Source organism: Salmo salar, chromosome ssa05, assembly GCF_905237065.1.
Source record: "Salmo salar chromosome ssa05, Ssal_v3.1, whole genome shotgun sequence".
Lineage (NCBI taxonomy): Eukaryota > Metazoa > Chordata > Actinopteri > Salmoniformes > Salmonidae > Salmo > Salmo salar.
Window position 1 is genome coordinate 63,901,205 of NC_059446.1, and position 21,354 is coordinate 63,922,558.

The window sequence follows — 21,354 nt, forward strand, 5'->3', positions numbered from 1 at the left end:
TATTTCCAGGCTGTCCCTTAACATGATTTTGTTTTCTTATTTAGCCAAATGTTTTTCACCCTGAAGACAGGCTTTGTGGGAAGCTCAATTTGTCAGCCCCATCAGCAGTGTAAGACTTCCGTTGATAGTAGTGATGAAATGCTACTAGTTGGATAACAAGCATACACAAAGATTTAAAAAGTAGCATCATCAAAACAGTTAATCATTTAGCTAACATCACTAATTCACTATGTGATTAACGAGAAACGTCTTGGATGGTCTTTATCCTTGTCTCACCTGGTTGCCGTAGCATCCAGGTGAGCGTCACATCCTTTAGCGATCTTTCCCTTCTGGGGGTAGCATTGCTGCTGGTGACAGCTACAAATCGATTCTTGGCCATTTCCCTGCTATGCTGTGGAAAGTAATTACACAAAATACTGAGTTTCAATATTCTGGATATGAATGACAAATTCCATATTTACTGGCATAATTAATCTGACCAAAGGTCAATGCTTAACAGTGCAGTAAGCGATTCAAAGTTTCACTCCAAAACTTCTAATTTTTTGCCAGCGTTCTACAATGTTAAGTTTTGCAATGGCCTCCGGGTCAACCGACTAAGCGTTTTTCTGAGAGTAGGACAGAAATAAGTAAGGGAGGAAGAAAAATGAAATAGAAGGACAGAAAGAAAGCTAGCATGCAGTAGCATGCTACATTCACTATGACAGTGTGGATGGATTCTGACAGATGATAACTTCCTTGATGCACATAATACATTGCATAATATAAATTAGTATCTCCTCTTCTCACAGCAGAAATGTCACTTGGCACCTTTTAACTCCTGCTATAGAACTTAATCAACCGTCTGAAAATAGTACCACTCATTTTTGAAGGGCCTGTATCCTTGAAACAGACTAAGCCTAGTCCTGGACAAAAAAAATAACATTCAATGGAGAATCTCCATGAGTATGCTTTTTGGTTTAGGACTATAGGCTTAATCTGTCTGGGAAACTAGCCTATGGTGTGTATAATAAAGAATGATGTGATATGCAGAATGAGAGGCCTAATTGACAAGCCCTTCTCCCAAATGGCAGACATCCTGTCCTCCACTTCGTTGACTCCATTGGGGATCTTTGTAAAGTCGTCTTTGCCCAGGGCCTTCTGACACACAGAGTTGTATGTCCCAGTCACACTGAGGTCATCACTGGAAGAATGAAGCATATACATCACTAAACGGTAAGGCAGCCATCTTTACTGCCTGTCATTCATTTCTACTGCACCGACAATATACAGTTACACTTCACTTTCTTTTCTTTTTCAAAGATTCCACTGTGGTTTGTATTGTTGTCCACCTTCCCAGTTCATGTGTTCCTGGCTGGTCGGTAACACTGTGTTACATACACTCCACTCTGACATTTATTATGTGATGTATGTTATAAACAGTCATGACTGTTGGGGTCATATGCTTATAGCACTAGTCTTGACTGCTTATGACATCTGTTATGTCATTGTTATGACAGTGTTATGGAGCACTTATGTGACAGAGGGTGCATGGAAGGTGTAATATGCTTTACTCAGTGAAAAGGGCAGAAGAGGGACAGTGAGATCAGGTTGATATTGTTTCATACTTTGCCAATAGGGGGTCGGGCCTTAGAGGTGGGCCCATGATGAACTTGGCAGCGTGGGCCCAGTCTTTGCGCCAGCAGTGGGAGCCATCTGTACCCAGTCCTGCTGCTATGGGCTCTCCAAACACCACACGGCCTGTTGGGGCACAAATATCTCTAAAACCATGCATACATAACATAGAACACCATCCATGTCATATTGAGCCTCTCTTTCACTCACTCACTCACTCACTCACTCACTCACTCACTCACTCACTCACTCACTCACTCACTCACTCACTCACTCACTCACTCACTCACTCACTCACTCACTCACTCACTCACTCACTCACTCACTCACTCACTCACTCACTCACTCACTCACTCACTGTCTGTCTGTCTGTCTCTCTCTCTCTCTCTCTCTCTCTCGCTCTCTCTCTCTGTCATTCTTTCCCAACCACAGTTCCCAGCAGGCAGTGTCAGGCCCCCTGACCATTTCTGCGTGTGTTGGACACCACCTTAGCGGCAGACTTGCTTATGACGTGGACCACATAGAGCGGGCAGTTGACAGCGTGGGCGATGGTGACGGCTCTCTGGGTGGCCTCAGCCTCCACCTCCTCAGGACGACACAACTCATGACCCTCCGGACCTGTGATGCCCAGTGACAGCATCTTCTTAGCCCCCTGCCAAGTGAGAGAAGGTCAGTTTAAAAATGCCCCCTGAATGGCAGATAAAAGAAACTGTCTGTGTGACACAGATAAACTTTCGTGAAATATTCACAGAAATAGTTACAAAAGGTTATACAAGCATGAGCAAATTAGCATAGAATATTACACCGTGACGCAAACAGGTTTTCCTCAGGTAGTGTTGAGGGAGGAAGTTGACATGTTACATGCTTTTTGCCAACAGACAACGGGTTTATTGCAAATACTACTCTATGGAAGTTTAGTTGCTAATCGTTTACATAAAAGTTGTCTGTAAACTCACTCTAAACATACATACATTTATTGTGAGCATCTCCTGAATATTTTCTGTCACCAAAAAGACTACAGATTGGGCATCTGCTGCCCTCTAGTGGTTAGTCTACAGACCTCACCTTGGAAAATAAGGTTAATGATCTAGAGCTAGAACATTTCAACCTGAATCAAACGGAACTAGGTGTTGATCCTTGGACTTTTTGTGTAACTGATATTAGATTGAGTGAACACTGCTTTTAGTATCATTTCAGGTTAACACCAACCCACCTGTTCAGCTAAAACAGAGGACAGTTCCTGTAATGAACCTTGCCCCTTCAGACATTGACAAGGAACAAACAAAATAAGAGAAGTCAAATAGTTTCCCCCTAAGTTAATAATTTATTGTGCTTTTTGCTTCCACATTGCAGCAACATTAAAAACATTCAACATGACTTAATTTTCAAATGCGAGAAAGAATGAGTGACAGAGGGGTGAAATGATCAATTATAAAATGATCAACATAAAAGCTATGAACTGTAATTCCAGTGTCATGAGATTACAAAACATGACAGTGCAAAACACATTTGGTTTGGTTCCCATACCTCATATGGAGGAATGAGATGAGCTACTGTTCATGTGTCTTTATGTGGGCCATGACACGTAAATGGTACTCTTATACTCATATATGAATGACGTGACCAAATGACTGCATAAGAGTATGTTGGCTGTGTTCTAGGAAGGACCTTGATGACACACATGATAAGGTACATGAGATGAATGGAGAGAACAGGAGAGATGAAGATGAAGAAGACTGTGTGTCTGTTTGCTGTGGGTTTTGTAATACTAGCATGTATAGTAATAACATCCTCACGTGTGATATGTTCCTGTCAGACATTATTTGATTTGACATCCCAGTTATGTTGGTGCTGCAATAGAATCAATGTGTGGGCTCCTTATTTACCAACATGAGTAAAGAATCTCAAAGACAGCACAACTAGATATCAATAGCTATCCACATCTGGGAAGATTGAAAACATGTCAGAGTGTCTTCAATGTCAACTAGTTCAAGCACATACTGTGCTGCATAGATAGATGGAAATATAGGTACTTTATTCATCCCAAAGGGAACATTTCTTACCAGTACCTTAGAAACACAAACTGTAGCCCACATGAAGTATTTCACACACTCATGGGACTAAGTATTTCATAGCCAACTGTCAAATCTTACATCACCAAGAGTAGAACTTCATCATCTAGACATGGCTTAGATAGGGTTTGTTTTACATGGCTTGGATAGGGTTTGTTTTACATGGCTTGGATAGGGTTAGTTTTACATGGCTTGGATAGGGTTTGTTTTACATGGCTTGGATAGGGTTAGTTTTACATGGCTTGGATAGGGTTTGTTTTACATGGCGTGGACAGGGTTAGTTTTACATGGTGTGGACAGGGTTAGTTTTACATGGCGTGGACAGGGTTAGTTTTACATGGCGTGGACAGGGTTAGTTTTACATGACGTGGACAGGGTTAGTTTTACATGGCGTGGACAGGGTTAGTTTTACATGGCGTGGACAGGGTTAGTTTTACATGGCTTGGATAGGGTTAGTTTTACATGGCGTGGACAGGGTTAGTTTTACATGGCGTGGACAGGGTTAGTTTTACATGGCGTGGACAGGGTTAGTTTTACATGGCGTGGACAGGGTTAGTTTTACATGGCTTGGATAGGGTTAGTTTTGCATGGCTTGGATAGGGTTAGTTTTACATGGCTTGGATAGGGTTAGTTTTGCATGGCTTGGATAGGGTTAGTTTTGCATGGCTTGTGTAACAGTGTAGGTTCCGGCCCTCTCTTCGCCCCAACCTGGGCTCGAACCAGGGACCCTTGCACACATCAACAACTGACACCCACGAAGCATCGTTACCCATCGCGCAACAAAAGCCATGCAACGCAAGGGGAACAACCACTTCAGGTCTCAGAGCGAGTGACGTCACTGATTGAAACGCTATTAGCGCGCACCACTGCTAACTAACTAGCCATTTCACATCGGTTACACTTGGATAGGGTTAGTTTTGCATGGCTTGGATAGGGTTAGTTTTACATGGCTTGGAGGGTTAGTTTTACATGGCTTGGATAAGGTTAGTTTTACATGGCGTGGACAGGGTTAGTTTTACATGGCTTGGATAGGGTTAGTTTTACATGGCTTGGATAGGGTTAGTTTTACATGGCTTGGATAGGGTTAGTTTTACATGGCTTGGATAGGGTTAGTTTTACATGGCGTGGACAGGGTTAGTTTTACATGGCGTGGACAGGGTTAGTTTTACATGGCTTGGATAGGGTTAGTTTTACATGGCTTGGATAGGGTTAGTTTTACATGGCTTGGATAGGGTTAGTTTTACATGGTGTGGACAGGGTTAGTTTTGCATGGCTTGGATAGGGTTAGTTTTACATGGCTTGGATAGGGTTAGTTTTACATGGCTTGGACAGGGTTAGTTTTACATGGCTTGGATAGGGTTAGTTTTACATGGCTTGGACAGGGTTAGTTTTACATGGCTTGGAAAGGGTTAGTTTTACATGGCGTGGACAGGGTTAGTTTTACATGGCTTGGATAGGGTTAGTTTTACATGGCTTGGATAGGGTTAGTTTTGCATGGCTTGGATAGGGTTAGTTTTGCATGGCTTGGATAGGGTTAGTTTTATATGGCTTTACATCACCAAGAGTAGAACTTCATCATCTAGACATGGCTTAGATAGGGTTTGTTTTACATGGCTTGGATAGGGTTTGTTTTACATGGCTTGGATAGGGTTAGTTTTACATGATGTGGACAGGGTTAGTTTTACATGGTGTGGACAGGGTTAGTTTTACATGGCGTGGACAGGGTTACTTTTACATGGCTTGGATAGGGTTAGTTTTACATGGCTTGGATAGGGTTAGTTTTACATGGCTTGGAGGGTTAGTTTTACATGGCTTGGATAAGGTTAGTTTTACATGGCTTGGATAGGGTTAGTTTTACATGGCTTGGATAAGGTTAGTTTTACATGGCTTGGATAGGGTTAGTTTTACATGGCTTGGATAGGGTTAGTTTTACATGGCTTGGATAGGGTTAGTTTTACATGGCTTGGATAGGGTTAGTTTTACATGGCTTGGATAGGGTTAGTTTTACATGGCTTGGATAGGGTTAGTTTTACATGGCTTGGATAGGGTTAGTTTTACATGGCGTGGACAGGGTTAGTTTAACATGGCGTGGACAGGGTTAGTTTTACATGGCTTGGATAGGGTTAGTTTTACATGGCTTGGAGGGTTAGTTTTACATGGCTTGGATAAGGTTAGTTATACATGGCGTGGACAGGGTTAGTTTTACATGGCGTGGACAGGGTTAGTTTTACATGGCGTGGACAGGGTTAGTTTTACATGGCGTGGACAGGGTTAGTTTTACATGGCTTGGATAGGGTTAGTTTTACATGGCTTGGATAGGGTTAGTTTTACATGGCTTGGATAGGGTTAGTTTTACATGGCTTGGACAAGGTTCATTTTATATGGCTTGGTGCAACGGCCGTCTGAAAGAGTAGACCAAGGCGCAGCGTGGATAGTGCTCATCATGTATTTATTTCTAGTGAACACTTAAACAAAATAACCAAAACGACAGCCAAACAGTTCTGTCAGGTAATACTCATGAAACAGAAAATAACCACCCACAAAACCCAAAGGAAAACAGGCTACCTAAGTATGGCTCCCAATCAGCGACAATGATGTACAGCTGTCCCTGATTGAGAGCCATACCAGGCCAAAACAAAGAAATACAAAAACATAGAAGAAAGGACATAGAATGCCCACCCTAGTCACACCCTGGCCTAACCAAAATAGAGAATAAAACCCTCTCTATGGCCAGGGCGTGACACTTGGATAGGGTTAGTTTTACATGGCTTGGAAAGGGTTTGTTATGCATGGTGTGGATAGGGTTAGTTTTGCATGGCTTGCATAGGGTTAGTTTTGCATGGCTTGCATAGGGTTAGTTTTGCATGGCGTGGACAGGGTTAGTTTTGCATGGTTTGTGTCACGGTTGTCATTGGTAATGGAGGACCAAAACGCAGCAGGTATGTGTACGCTCATCTTGACATTTATTAACTCAGAATGAACACACCAAAACAACAAAACGAAACGAACTTACGAACAACGAAACAGTCATGAAAGGCTCACTCGGCAAAACAAGAAACAATCTCCCACAAATACACAGACAAACACACCCAACTAATATAGGACTTCCAATCAAAGGCAACACCACACAGCTGCCTTCAATTGGAAGTCCACCCCAATTAACTCAACATAGAAACAGATTACCTAGACTAAACATAGAATTACATAAACAAGGAACAGTGCCCAAAAACCCCGGAATACATAAATCAAATGCCCTTTTAGAAAAAACACCACCCCGAACCACATAAACCAAATACCCTCTGCCACGTCCTGACCAAACTACAATAACAATTAACCCTTATACTGGCCAGGACGTGACAGTACCCCCCCAAAGGTGCTAACCCCGGAAGCACCTCAAAAATAGCAAACCCCCCCCCAAAAAAATAATATAAATTCCCCCTAACTAAAGGGAGGGAAGGGAGGGTGGCTGCCGTCAGCGACGGCACTGTGCTACACCCCCCCTCCCCAACCCACCTATATCTGGAGGTGGCTCTGGTTAAGGCAGTTGCGGGCAGACTACCCACCCCGGCAGCTCCGGGTAGACGGGCCACTCGGGCTGGGCCGGAGGACAGTCAGGCCACTCTGGCAGGGCCGGAGGACAGTCGGGCCACTCTGGCAGACCCGGAAGACAGTCGGGCCACTCTGGCAGACCCGGAAGACAGTCGGGCCACTCTGGCAGACCCGGAAGACAGTCGGGCCACTCTGGCAGACCCGGAAGACAGTCGGGCCACTCTGGCAGACCCGGAAGACAGTCGGGCCACTCTGGCAGACCCGGAAGACAGTCGGGCCACTCTGGCAGACCCGGAAGACAGTCGGGCCACTCTGGCAGACCCGGAAGACAGTCGGGCCACTCTGGCAGACCCGGAAGACAGTCGGGCCACTCTGGCAGACCCGGAAGACAGTCGGCCACTCTGGCAGACCCGGAAGACAGTCGGGCCACTCTGGCAGACCCGGAAGACAGTCGGGCCACTCTGGCAGACCCGGAAGACAGTCGGCCACTCTGGCAGACCCGGAAGACAGTCGGACCACTCTGGCAGACCCGGAAGACAGTCGGGCCACTCTGGCAGACCCGGAAGACAGTCGGGCCACTCTGGCAGACCCGGAAGACATTCGGGCCACTCTGGCTTCGCCGGGCAGTCTGGCATCGCCGGGCAGTCTGGCATCGCCGGGCAGTCTGGCCACTCTGGCATCTCCGGGCAGTCTGGCCACTCTGGCATCTCCGGGCAGTCTGGCCACTCTGGCAGCTCCTGACTAGTGGGTGGCTCTGGTGACTCTTCACTGACGGGCGGCTCTGGCGATTCCTCACTGACGGGCGGCTCTGGCGACTCTTGACTGACGGGCAGTTCGGGCGACTCTTGACTGACGGGCAGTTCTGGCGACTCTTGACTGACGGGCAGTTCTGGCGACTCTTGACTGACGGGCAGTTCTGGGGACTCTTGACTGACGAGCAGTTCTGGCGACTCTTGACTGACGGGCAGCTCTAGCGACGTCGGACTGGGATGACGCACTTGAAGCCTGGTGCGTGGTGCTGGTACTGGACGTACCAGACTGGGAACACGCACCTCCAGGCTAGTGCGGGGAGCGGGAACAGGATGAGTCGGACTGGGCTGATGCACTTCCGGGTCCGCACGAGAGACAGGAGCTGGAAACCCAGGGCTATGGAGGCGCACAGGCGGTCTTGATCTTACCTCCTGCACAACCCGTCATGGCTGGATGGAACTAGTAGCCCTGCACGAGCGGGGTGCTTGTACAGGGCGGACTGGGCTGTGCAGGGGCCTGATGGTAGCCGTGCGTAGAGCGGGAGTTGGGTAGCCTGGTCCTCGGAGGCGTACCGGCGACCAGATGCGCTGCGCAGGCATCCTCCTACCAGGCTGGATGCCCGCTCTAGCACGGCACCTGCGAGGGGCTGGAATAACGCGCACCGGACTGTGCGTGCGTATGGGTGAGATAGTGCGCTCCTCAGCGAAACATGGCGCTCTCCACCTCATACGCTCCTCCATATAACCACGGGTAGCTGGCTTCCGGCTCTTCCTAGGCCTAGCCAAACTACCCGTGTGCCCCCCCCAAAAAAATTATTGGGGGTGCCTCTCGTGCTTCTCCCTCAGCGCCTCCAAGGCCTCGTACCTCCGCCTCTCTGCCTTGGCTACCTCAATTTCCTCCCGTGGGCGACGGTACTCCCCAGCCTGGTGCCAAGGTCCAGCCCCGTCCAGAACTTCCTCCCAGGTCCATCTCTCCCGCCAGTCCAACTCGAAATCCATTTTCCTCTGCTGCTTGGTCCTTAGTTGGTGGGAGATTCTGTCACGGTTTTCGTCGGTTAATGGAGGACCAAAACGCAGCAGGTATGTGTACGCTCATCTTGACATTTATTAACTCAGAATGAACACACCAAAACAACAAAACGAAACGAACTTACAAACAACGAAACAGTCTTGAAAGGCTCACTCGGCAAAACAAGAAACAATCTCCCACATATACACAGACAAACACACCCAACTAATATAGGACTTCCAATCAAAGGCAACACCACACAGCTGCCTTCAATTGGAAGTCCACCCCAATTAACTCAACATAGAAACAGATTACCTAGACTAAACATAGAATTACATAAACAAGGAACAGTGCCCAAAAACCCCGGAATACATAAATCAAATGCCCTTTTAGAAAAAACACCACCCCGAACCACATAAACCAAATACCCTCTGCCACGTCCTGACCAAACTACAATAACAATTAACCCTTATACTGGCCAGGACGTGACAGTTTGGACAGGGTTAGTTTTGCATGGCGTGGACATGGTTAGTTTTTGCATGGCTTGGATAGGGTTAGTGTCACGTCCTGACCATAGAAAGCTGTTATTTTCTATGGTAGAGTAGGTCAGGGCGTGACAGGGATGATCTCCAATTAGAGGCAGCTGGTCATCGTTGTCTCTAATTGGAGATCATACTTAAGTAGGTGTTTTTCCCACCTGGGTTTGTGGGAGATTGATTTTGAGTAAGTGTATGTTGTGACTCTTCGTCATGGTTTGTTGTTTTTGTTCATTCAGTTTATTTGTATGTATTGCATAGTTTCACAGTTTAATAAAGAAAATGTGGAACGATACACACGCTGCGCTTTGGTCTGCTCCTTCATCCTATGACAACCGTGACAGAATCTCCCACCACCAAGAGACCAAGCAGCGTGGTCCGGAGCAATGAACCTGGGAAGACACCCAGGAGGGAATGGCATCCTGGTCTATTGAGGAGATGAGGAGGAGTATATCCAAGGCTTTGGAGGAATTAGGGGCAGGAGGAAAGCGCCTTCCATGGGAACAGGTGGAGGCAGCGAGAGCACGGCAACGAGGGAAGCACGAGAGGCAGCCCCCCCAATTTATTTGGGGGGGGCACACGGGGAGATTGGCAGAGTCAGGTTGGAGACCTGAGCCAACTCCTCGTGCTTACCGTGGGGAGCGAGTGACTGAGCAAGCACCGTGTTATGCGATAATGCGCACTGTGTCACCTGTGCGCATTCACAGCCCGGTGCGCTCTGTGCCTGCCCCACGTACCAGGCCTCCAGTGAGTCTATCCAGCCTGGTACGCCCTGTGCCTGCTCCTCGCACTTGCCCTGAGGTGCGTCACCAGTCTGGCGCCACCTGTGCCAGCCCCACGCATCAGGCCTCCAGTGCGCCTTCCCAGTCCAGAGCTTCCGGCGACAGTCCGGAACCTCCTGAGACGGTCCGCAGTCCAGAGTCTCCAGCGGCGGTCTGCAGTCCAGAACCTCCGGTGATAATCCACGGTCCAGTGACACAAAAGCAGAGGGATCAGCGGGCGGAGCGGGGGTTACGCCCCGAGCCACCTCCTCTGCTGGAGGATCCGCGGGATGAGAAGGTTCTTCGTACTGCACCAGAGCCGCCATGGACATTAGTCACCTACCCTATCCCTCCCTTTTTTATGTTTTATTTTGTTGTTTTAGGTGCGTTCAGAGTCCGCACCTTTGGGGGGGGGTAACTGTCACATCCTGACCATAGAAATCTGTTATTTTCTATGGTAGAGTAGGTCAGGGCGTGACATATTGCAGAGATTAAGGCTGGGATTCAGTTCTTTGTCGTATATACACCTTTTAAAGGCAATATTCCCACGTTGGCGGAGGCAGCATTCACCATAAACACATTTTTGTCTCAAACAGAAATTACCTTTAAATGTCAATCGTTCTATAACGTTGATCTACCGCTGATCGGATTGAATCTACAGTATCAGTGTCCCTCATTTTCAAAACAAGTCTGCTATTTTATAAAATCCCTGTAGATTTGATGGCATCAGGCCAGAACAAACAAAGTTCTAAGCATCTCACAAAACATTCACAGATCAAGACAAATAAATGAAACATTTCTGTCTAGGACAGGAATGTTTAATTATTTTTGTAATCATCTGTACAAATGTAACCCATGGGATCTGAACCCCGCTCTCTCGCTTGGTAAAGAAATACAGGGTGCAGGGAAGGCCACCTCGTCACACATGAGCATGAGTCTGATGGGCACTTTTTTTCAGGATAAACAATAGTGCCCCGTTTCATCTATAATCTATCTTGTCACTTCGCCATGTGACGGCCACATGGAGGGAGTAGTCGCAGCAGACCTTGGCATCAGCTGTGTCCCTCCACCTATCATAGGCCTCCAGCAGGGACGTGCCTCTCTGGGGGATCACAAAGTCTAGGATCATGGTGGTCCATCCTGCCAGGGCAGCCTGGGTACAGAGAGCAGGGTTAGGGTTTAGAGAGGGGGTTAGGGTTTAGGGGGGTGGTGCATCCTGCAGGGCAGCCTGGGTACAGAGAGAAGGGTTAGGGTTTAGAGAGGGGGTTAGGGTTTAGGGGGTGGTATGGGGTATATCAAGGAGGGTGGTCCGTCCTGCCAGGGCAGCCTGGGTACAGAGAGCAGGGTTAGGGTATACTGTAGATAGGTTAGGGTTTAGAGAGGGGTGGATATGAGGGGGTAATGTTTAGAGTGTAGCCCAGGATCATGATAGTGCCTCCTGCCACTTTCCAGGGCAGCCTGGATAAAGATACACAGAACCGGGTTCAGGTTCCATGGATAAAGATACACAGAAGAGGGTTTAGGTTCCATGGATAAAGATACACAGAACAGGGTCAATGGATAAGGATACACAGAACAGGGTTTAGGTTCCATGGATAAAGATACACGGAACAGGGTTTAGGTTCCATGGATGGAGATACACGGAACAGGGTTTAGGTTCCATGGATAAAGATACACGGAACAGGGTTTAGGTTCTATGGATAGAGATACACGGAACAGGGTTTAAGTTCAATGGATAGAGATACACGGAACAGGGTTTAGGTTCCATGGATAAAGATACTGTACACGGACGGAACAGGGTTTGGTTCCATAGACAGAGATACACGGAACAGGGTTTAGGTTGCATGGATGAGATACACGGAACAGGGTTTAATTTCCATGGATAGAGATACACGGAACAGGGTTTAGGTTCCATGGATAAAGATACTGTACATGGACAGAACAGGGTTTAGGTTCCATAGACAGAGATACACGGAACAGGGTTTAGGTCCAATGGATAGAGATACACGGAACAGGGTTTAGGTTCCATGGATAGAGATACACGGAACAGGGTTTAGGTTCCATGGATAAAGGTACACGGAACAGGGTTTAGGTTCCATAGACAGAGATACATGGAACAGGGTTTAAGTTTGTTTAATCCCAGACCATGGTCCTGCCAGGGCAGCCTGTACAAAGACAGGACAGGGTTAGGGTGTAGAGCAGCACAAGGGTTCGGGTTTAGATAGGGGTATTGATGATAAGGGGGTTAGGGTTTATTCCAGGATCATGGTGGTATGGTTCCTTCTGTAAGGACAGTCTGGCTACAGAGAGCAGGGTTAGAGTTTATTATACACTGCTCAAAAAAATAAAGGGAACACTTAAACAACACAATGTAACTGCAAGTCAATCACACTTCTGTGAAATCAAACTGTCCACTTAGGAAGCAACACTGATTGACAATACATTTCACATGCTGTTGTGCAAATGGAATAGACAACAGGTGGAAATTATAGGCAATTAACAAGACACCCCCAATAAAGGAGTGGTTCGGCAGGTGGTGACCACAGACCAGTTCTCAGTTCTTATGCTTCCTGGCTGATGTTTTGGTCACTTTTGAATGCTGGCGGTGCTTTCACTCTAGTGGTAGCATGAGACAACCCACACAAGTGGCTCAGGTAGTGCAGCTCATCCAGGATGTCACATCAATGCGAGCTGTGGCAAGAAGGTTTGCTGAGTCTGTCAGCGTAGTGTCCAAAGCATGGAGGCGCTACCAGGAGACAGGCCAGTACATCAGGCGACGTGGAGGAGGCCGTAGGAGGGCAACAACCCAGCAGCAGGACCGCTACCTCCGCCTTTGTGCAAGGAGGAGCAGGAGGAGCACTGCCAGAGCCCTGCAAAATGACCTCCAGCAAGCCACAAATGTGCATGTGTCTGCTCAAACGGTCAGAAACAGACTCCATGAGGGTGGTATGAGGACCCGACGTCCACAGGTGGGGGTTGTGCTTACAGCCCAACACTGTGCAGGACGTTTGTCATTTGCCAGAGAACACCAAGATTGGCAAATTCGCCACTGGCGCCCTGTGCTCTTCACAGATGAAAGCAGGTTCAGTCTGGAGACGCCGTGGAGAACGTTCTGCTGCCTGCAACATCCTCCAGCATGACCGGTTTGGCGGTGGGTCAGTCATGGTGTGGGGTGGCATTTCTTTGGGGGGCCGCACAGCCCTCCATGTGCTCGCCAGAGGTAGCCTGACTGCCATTAGGTACCGAGATGAGATCCTCAGACCCCTTGTGAGACCATATGCTGGTGCGGTTGGCCCTGGGTTCCTCCTAATGCAAGACAATGCTAGACCTTATGTGGCTGGAGTGTGTCAGCAGTTCCTGCAAGAGGAAGGCATTGATGCTATGGACTGGCCCGCCCGTTCCCCAGACCTGAATCCAATTGAGCACATCTGGGACATCATGTCTCGCTCCATCCACCAATGCCACATTGCACCACAGACTGTCCAGGAGTTGGCAGATGCTTTAGTCCAGGTCTGGGAGGAGATCCCTCAGGAGACCATCCAACCACCTCATCAGGAGCATGCCCAGGCGTTGTAGGGAGGTCATACAGGCACGTGGAGGCCACACACACTACTGAGCCTCATTTTGACTTGTTTTAAGGACATTACATCAAAGTTGGATCAGCCTGTAGTGTGGTTTTCCACTTTAATTTTGAGTGTGACTCCAAATCCAGACCTCCATGGGTTGATAAGTTGGATTTCCATTGATTATTTTTGTGTGATTTTGTTGTCAGCACATTCAACTATGTAAAGAAAAAAGTATTTAATAAGATTATTTCATTCATTCAGATCTAGGATGTGTTATTTTAGTGTTCCCTTTATTTTATTGAGCAGTATATATTACGTTTTGGGGTTAGAGTGTAGACAGATTATGGACAAGGAGAGAATGCAATCCATGCTTTGGTTTGGTTAAAAATAGCCACTGCACCAACCACTAATATTAATGTAAGTCAATGTCCCTCAGTTAGCATACTTTTCATAATTTCATGCCCAAATCATCTCTGAAAGGGAGTTCAATGACTTGGTTTAAAGTTACTTTGAGATAATTTGAGAATGACATATGGCATTTCCCCATCTGGCCTGGGTCCCAATCTTTTTGGGGTGTAAGACGTAGTGTTATTTTGGGGGAAGTTGTATTTCCATAGCTAGAGCTGACACCAAGGACTTGTGAAGAGCACAATCAACAAACTCTGAATACTCTAAACAGTTGCTTTTGAGAAGGAAAAGGCTAATGCATGTTAACTATGGCACATTGATTTAAGGCCCTTAATTATTTCATTATAAATGGCATGAGAAGGTAAGGCAATAAATAGGCCATAGTAGCAAAGTAATTACAATTTAGCAGATTAGATGAGCAGAGTGATAGATGAGCAGATGATGATGAGCAGATGATGGTGTGTAAGTAGTGATACTGGTGTGCAAAAGAGCAGCAACGTAAATAAAAACAATATGGGGATGAGGTAGGTAGATTGGGTGGGCTATTTACAGATGGACTATGTACAGTTGCAGCGATCGGTTAGCTGCTCAGATAGCTGATGTTTAAAGTTAGTGAGGGAAATGTAAGTCTCCAGCTTCAGCGATTTTTGCAATTCGTTCCAGTCACTGGCAGCAGGGAACTGGAAGGAAAGGTGGCCAAAGCAGGTGTTGGCTTTGGGATGACCAGTGAGATATACCTGCTGGAGCGCGTGCTACGGGTGGGTGTTGTTATCGTGACCAGTGAGCTGAGATAAGGCGGAGCTTTACCGAGCATAGACTTATAGACGACCTGGAGCCAGTGGGTCTGGCGCCGAATATGTAGCGAGGGCCAGCCGACTAGAGCATATAGGTCTCAGTGGAGGTTGGTATAAGGCGCTTTGGTAAAAAAACAGATGGCACTGTGATAGACTACATCCAATTTGCTGAGTAGAGTATTGGAAGCTATTTTGTAGATGACATTGCCGAAGTCGGGGATTGGTAGGATAGTCAGTTTTACTAGGGTAAGTTTGGCGGCGTGAGTGAAGGAGGCTTTGTTGCGAAATAGAAAGCAGATTCTAGATTTGATTTTGTATTGGAGATGTTTGATATGAGTCTGGAAGGAGAGTTTACAGTCTAGCCAGACACCTAGGTATTTGTAGTTGTCCACGTATTCTAGGTCAGAACCGTCCAGAGTAGTGATGCTAGTCGGGCGGGCGGGTGCTGGCAGCGAACGGTTGAAAAGCATGCATTTGGTTTTGCTAGTGTTTAAGAGCAGTTGGAGGCCACGGAAGGAGTATTGTATGGCATTGAAGCTCGTTTGGAGGTTAGTTAACACAGTGTCCAAAGAAGGGCCAGATGTATACAGAATGGTGTCGTCTGCGTAGAGGTGGATCAGGGAATCACCCGCCGCAAGAGCGACATCGTTGATATATACAGATAAAAGAGTCGGCCCGAGAATTGAACCCTGTGGTACCCCCATAGAGACTGCCAGAGGTCCGGACAACAGGCCCTCCGATTTGACACACTGAACTCTGTCTGCGAAGTAGTTGGTGAACCAGGCGAGGCAGTCATTTGAGAAACCAAGGCTATTGAGTCTGCCGATAAGAATACGGTGATTGACAGAGTCGAAGCCTTGGCCAGGTCGATGAATACAGCTGCACAGTACTGTCTTTTATCGATGGCGGTTATGATATCGTTTAGTACCTTGAGCGTGGCTGAGGTGCACTCATGACCAGCTAAATACTTATTTCCTTCAATAAAATGCAAATCATTTTATAACATTTTTGACATGCGTTTTTCTGGATTTTTTGTTGTTGTTATTCTGTCTCTCACTGTTCAAATAAACCTACCATTAAAATTATAGACTGACCATTTCTTTGTCAGGGGGCAAACATACAAAATCAGCAAGGGATCAAATACTTTTTTCCTTCACTGTGTATACTGTTCTATACCATCTACTGCATAACAAGGCACACCTGTTAATTGAAATGCATTTCAGGTGACTACCTCATGAAGCTGGTTGAGAGAATGCCAAGTGTGTGTAAAGCTGTCATCAAGGCAAAGGGTGGCTACTTTGAAGAATCTCATGTCAAATATATTTTGATTTGTTTAACACTTTTGGTTACTACATGATTCCATATGTGTTATTTCACAGTTTTGATGTCTTCATTATTATTCTACAATGTAGTAAAAATAATAAAAAATAAAGAAAAACCCTTGAATGAGTAGGTGTGTCCAAACTTTTGACTGGTACTATATATATATATATATATATATAGTCGGAAGTTTACATACACCTTAGCCAAATACATTTAAACTCAGTTTTTCACAATTCCTGACATTTAATCCTAGTAAAACATCCCTTTCTTAGGTCAGTTAGGATCACCACTTCATTTTAAGAATGTGAAATGTCAGAATAATAGTAGAGAGAATGATTTATTTCAGCTATTATTTCTTTCATCACATTCCCAGTGGGTCAGAAGTTTACATACACTCAATTAGTATTTAGTAGCATTGCCTTTAAATTGTTTAACTTGGGTCATACGTTTCTTTCAGGTAGCCTTCCACTCGCTTCCCACAATAAGTTGGGTGAATTTTGGCCCATTCCTCCTGACAGAGCTGGTGTAACTGAGTCAGGTTTGTATGCCTCCTTGCTCGCACATGCTTTTTCAGTTCTGCCCACAAACTTTCTATAGGATTGAGATCAGGGCTTTGTGATGGCCACTCCAATGACTCTGTTGTCCTTAAGCCATTTTGCCACAAGTTTGGAAGTATGCTTGGGGTCATTGTCCATTTGGAAGACCCATTTGCAACCAAGCTTTAACTTCCTGACTGATGTCTTGAGATGTTGCTTCAATATATCCACAGAATTTTCCTGCCTCATGATGCCATCTATTTTGTGAAGTGCACCAGTCCCTCCTGCAGCAAAACACCCCACAACATGATGCTGCCACCCACGTGCTTCACGGTTGGGATTTTGTTCTTTGGCTTGCAAGCCTCCCCCTTTTTTCTCCAAACATAACGACATTCATTATGGCCAAACAGTTCTATTTTTGTTTCATCAGACCAGAGGACATTTCTCCAAAAAGTACGATCTTTGTCCCCATGCACAGTTCCAAACCGTAGTCTGTCTTTTTTATGGCGGTTTTGGAGCAGTTGCTTCTTCCTTGCTGAGTGGCCTTTCAGTTTATGTTGATATAGGACTCGTTTTACTGTGGATATAGATACTTTTGTACCTATTTCCTCCAGCATCTTCACAAGGTCCTTTGCTGTTGTTCTGGGATTGATTTGCACTTTCGCACCAAAGTACGTTAATCTCTAGGAGACAGAACGCGTCTCCTTCCTGAGCTGTATGACGGCAGCGTGGTCCCATGGTGTTTATACTTGCGTACTATTGTTTGTACAGATGAACGTGGTACATTCAGGCGTTTGGAAATTGCTCCCAAGGATGAACTAGACTTGTGGATGTCTACAATTTTTTTCTGAGGTCTTGTCTGATTTCTTTAGATTTTCCCATGATGTCAAGCAAAGAGGCACTGAATTTGAAGATAGGCCTTGAAATACATCCACAGGTACACTTCCAGTTGACTCAAATGATGTCAATTAAAATGATCAGAAGCTTCTGGAATTTTCCAAGCTGTTTAAAGGCACAGTCAACTTAGTCTATGTAAACCTCTGACCCACTGGAATTATGATACAGTGAATTATAAGTGAAATAATCTGTCTGTAAGCATTTATTGGAAAAATTACTTGTGTCATGCACAAAGTAGATGTCCTAACCGACTTGCCAAAACTATAGTTTGTTATCAAGAAATTAGTGGAGTGGTTGAAAAACAAGTTTTAACGATTCTGTGCTACGAACTTTGTGGCAACAGTTTGGGAAGGCCCTTTCCTGTTTCAGCATGACAATGTCCCCGTGCATAAAGCGAGGTCCATACAGAAATGTTTTTTTTTAGATCGGTGTGGAAGAACTTGACTGGCCTGCACAGAGCCCTGACCTTAACCTCATCGAACACCTTTGGGATGAATTGGAACACCGACTGCAAGCCAGGCCTAATCGCCCAACATCAGTGCCCGACCTCACTAATGTTCTTGTGGCTGAATGGAAGGAAGTCCCCGCAGCAATATTCCAACATCAAGTGGAAAGCCTTCCCAGAAGAGTGGAGGCTTTTATAGCAGCAAAGGAGGGACCAACTCCATATTAATGCTCATGATTTTGGAATGAGATGTTCGACGAGCAGGAGTCCACATCCTTTTGGTCATGTAGTGTAAGTTACTAAATATAGTCCAGTTTGTAACACTCTCTATGAAATGGGCTTTAAAATGATGTAGTGAGCTTTGAAATTATTGATGTTTGTCCATTTTAAAGTGGTTAAAATTCATTTAAAAGTTGATGACGGTAGTAATAAATACTAAAATGCAAAAATGTAATTTTAGCCTGGACTTAAATTGGTTACATACTTTCTCAGTATAACACTGCAGTGTAAGGATGATGTTGATGATGGGGGTGGCTGAACACATCTCTGAATTAAATATTATAGAGGAGTGCACTGTACAGGGAAGTGGTAGGCTACACTTCTACTGTACTCTCAGCACTGAAAAATGGGGTCATTCCTTAATTCCAGATTAATATCACAAGATTCAAACAAGTTTATTTGCATATCTGCAGCACCTTATAATGCTTTTTTTGTTTAATAACCTACTGATTACATGTTTTTAATTATGTAAAGGTACAGTATGTTTTAAACTTTATTAAATGGGTTTTTATGTAGCCCACCTGTAGTACAGAAAAGACATACAATACCTTCAGAAAGTATTCATACCCACAGTTTGTTGTGTTACAGCCTGAATTTAAAATGGATTACAATTCGATTTTTTTGTCACTGGCCTACACACAAAACCCCATAATGTAAAAGTGGAAATATATTTTTCTAAATGTTTACATATTAATTAAAAATGAATAGCTGAAATGTCTTGTTATGCCAAGCCTAAATAAGTTCAGGAGTAAAAATGTGCTTAAAAATGTACATGGACTCACTCTGTGTGCAATAATAGTGTTTAACATGATTTTTTAATGACTACCTCATCTCTGTACCCCACACAATTCATTATCTGTAAGGTCCCTCAGTCGAGCAGTGAATTTCAAACACAGATTCAACCACAAAGAATTGGGTGGTTTTCCAATGCCTTGCATTGGTAGATGTGTAAGAAAAATGCAGACATTGAATATCCCTTTGAGCATGGTAAAGTTATTAATTACACTTTGGATGGTGTATCAATACACCCAGTCACTACAAAGATTCAAGCGTCCTTCCTAACTCAGTCTCCGGAGAGGAAGGAAACTGCTCAGGGATTTCACTATGAGTTAGAGTTTAAAGGCTATGATAGGAGAAAACTGAGGATGGATCAACAACATTGTAGTTACTCCACAATACTAACCTAATTGACAGAGTGAAAATAAGGAAGCTTATAAAGGATACAATTATTCCAAAAACATGCATCCTGTTTGAAACAAGGCACTAAAGTAATACTGCTAAACTTGTGGCAAAGCAATTCACTTTTTTTTGTCCTGAACACAGTGTTATGTTTGGAGCAAATCCAATACAACACATTACTGAGTACCACTCTCCATATTTTTAAGCATAGTGATGGCTGCATCATGTTATTAGTATGCTTGTAATCATTAAGAACTGGGGAGGATTTCAGGATAAAGAACAAACTGAATGGAGCTAAGCACAGGCAAAATCCTAGAGGAAAATCTGGTTCAGTCTGATTTCCACCAGACACTGGGAGATGAATTCACCTTTCAGCAGGACAATAACCTAAAACACAAGGCCAAATCTACACTGGAGTTGCTTACCAAGAAGACAGTGAACATTCCTGAGTGGCCGAGTTGCAGTTTTGACTTAAATCTACTTGAAAATCTATAACAATACCTAAAAATGGTTGTCTAGCAATGATTAACAACAATTTGACAGAGCTTGAAGAATTTTGAAAAGACTAATGTGCAAATGTTGCACAATCCATGTGTGGAAAGCTCTTTGAGACTTACCCAGAAAGACTCACATCTGTAAGCACTGCCAAAGGTTCTTCCACAAAGTATTGACTCAGGGGTGTGCATACTTATGCACATTTATTTGTGAACATCTTTTTACTTTGTCATTATGAGTTATTGTGTATAGATGGGAGAGAAAGAAATCCATTTAATCAATTTTGAATTCAGGCAACAAAATGTAGAATAAGTCAAGGGGTATGGATACTTTCTAAATGCGCTGTAATTACTTTTGTCAGATTTTACTTGTGAATATTCCTGATGCAGTGAAATCAGGCAAACTCAATTAACCCAGAGATAGCCTACACACAGCGCAACACAAAAGTATTCTCACCTTAGTTCCAATATGGAAATCATCTACTGCTTTGGTGCCCATAAATGCCAACTCCATGTGGGTATGGATACCACCCGGTATCACCAGTTTATCGGTGGCATCTATAACGGCCGGGATTTGGAGGTTTAATCCGACTTCTTTCATTTGTCCTTCTTCCTTCTTTGCTACATTATTAGACATCGCTGATAATGGAGCAATCCTCGTTCACAATTTTCCCTCCTTTTATAAGAATCCTGCTTTGGTTTAACATTTGTCTTTTAGAAGCGCTGGGCATAGGTCTATAATGTCAGTTAGATATGGGTTACACTGGGCATAGGTCTATAATGTCAGTTAGATATGGGTTACACTGGGCATAGGCCTATAATGTCAGTTAGATATGGGTTACACTGGGCATAGGCCTATAATGTCAGTTAGATATGGGTTACACTGGGCATAGGTCTATAATGTCAGTTAGATATGGGTTACACTGGGCATAGGTCTATAATGTCAGTTAGATATGGGTTACACTGGGCATAGGTCTATAATGTCAGTTAGATATGGGTTACACTGGGCATAGGTCTATAATATCAGTTAGATATGGGTTACACTGGGCATAGGCCTATAATGTCAGTTAGATATGGGTTACACTGGGCATAGGCCTATAATGTCAGTTAGATATGGGTTACACTGGGCATAGACCTATAATGTCA

The 21,354-nt window shown here is 44.9% G+C and overlaps 1 pseudogene; it reads right to left on the bottom strand.

The window, feature by feature from the left end:
- Nucleotides 1–220: 220 nt before the first annotated feature.
- Nucleotides 221–21,354, bottom strand: part of LOC106605383 (dihydropyrimidinase-like) — a 51,832-nt pseudogene continuing 30,698 nt past the window's right edge.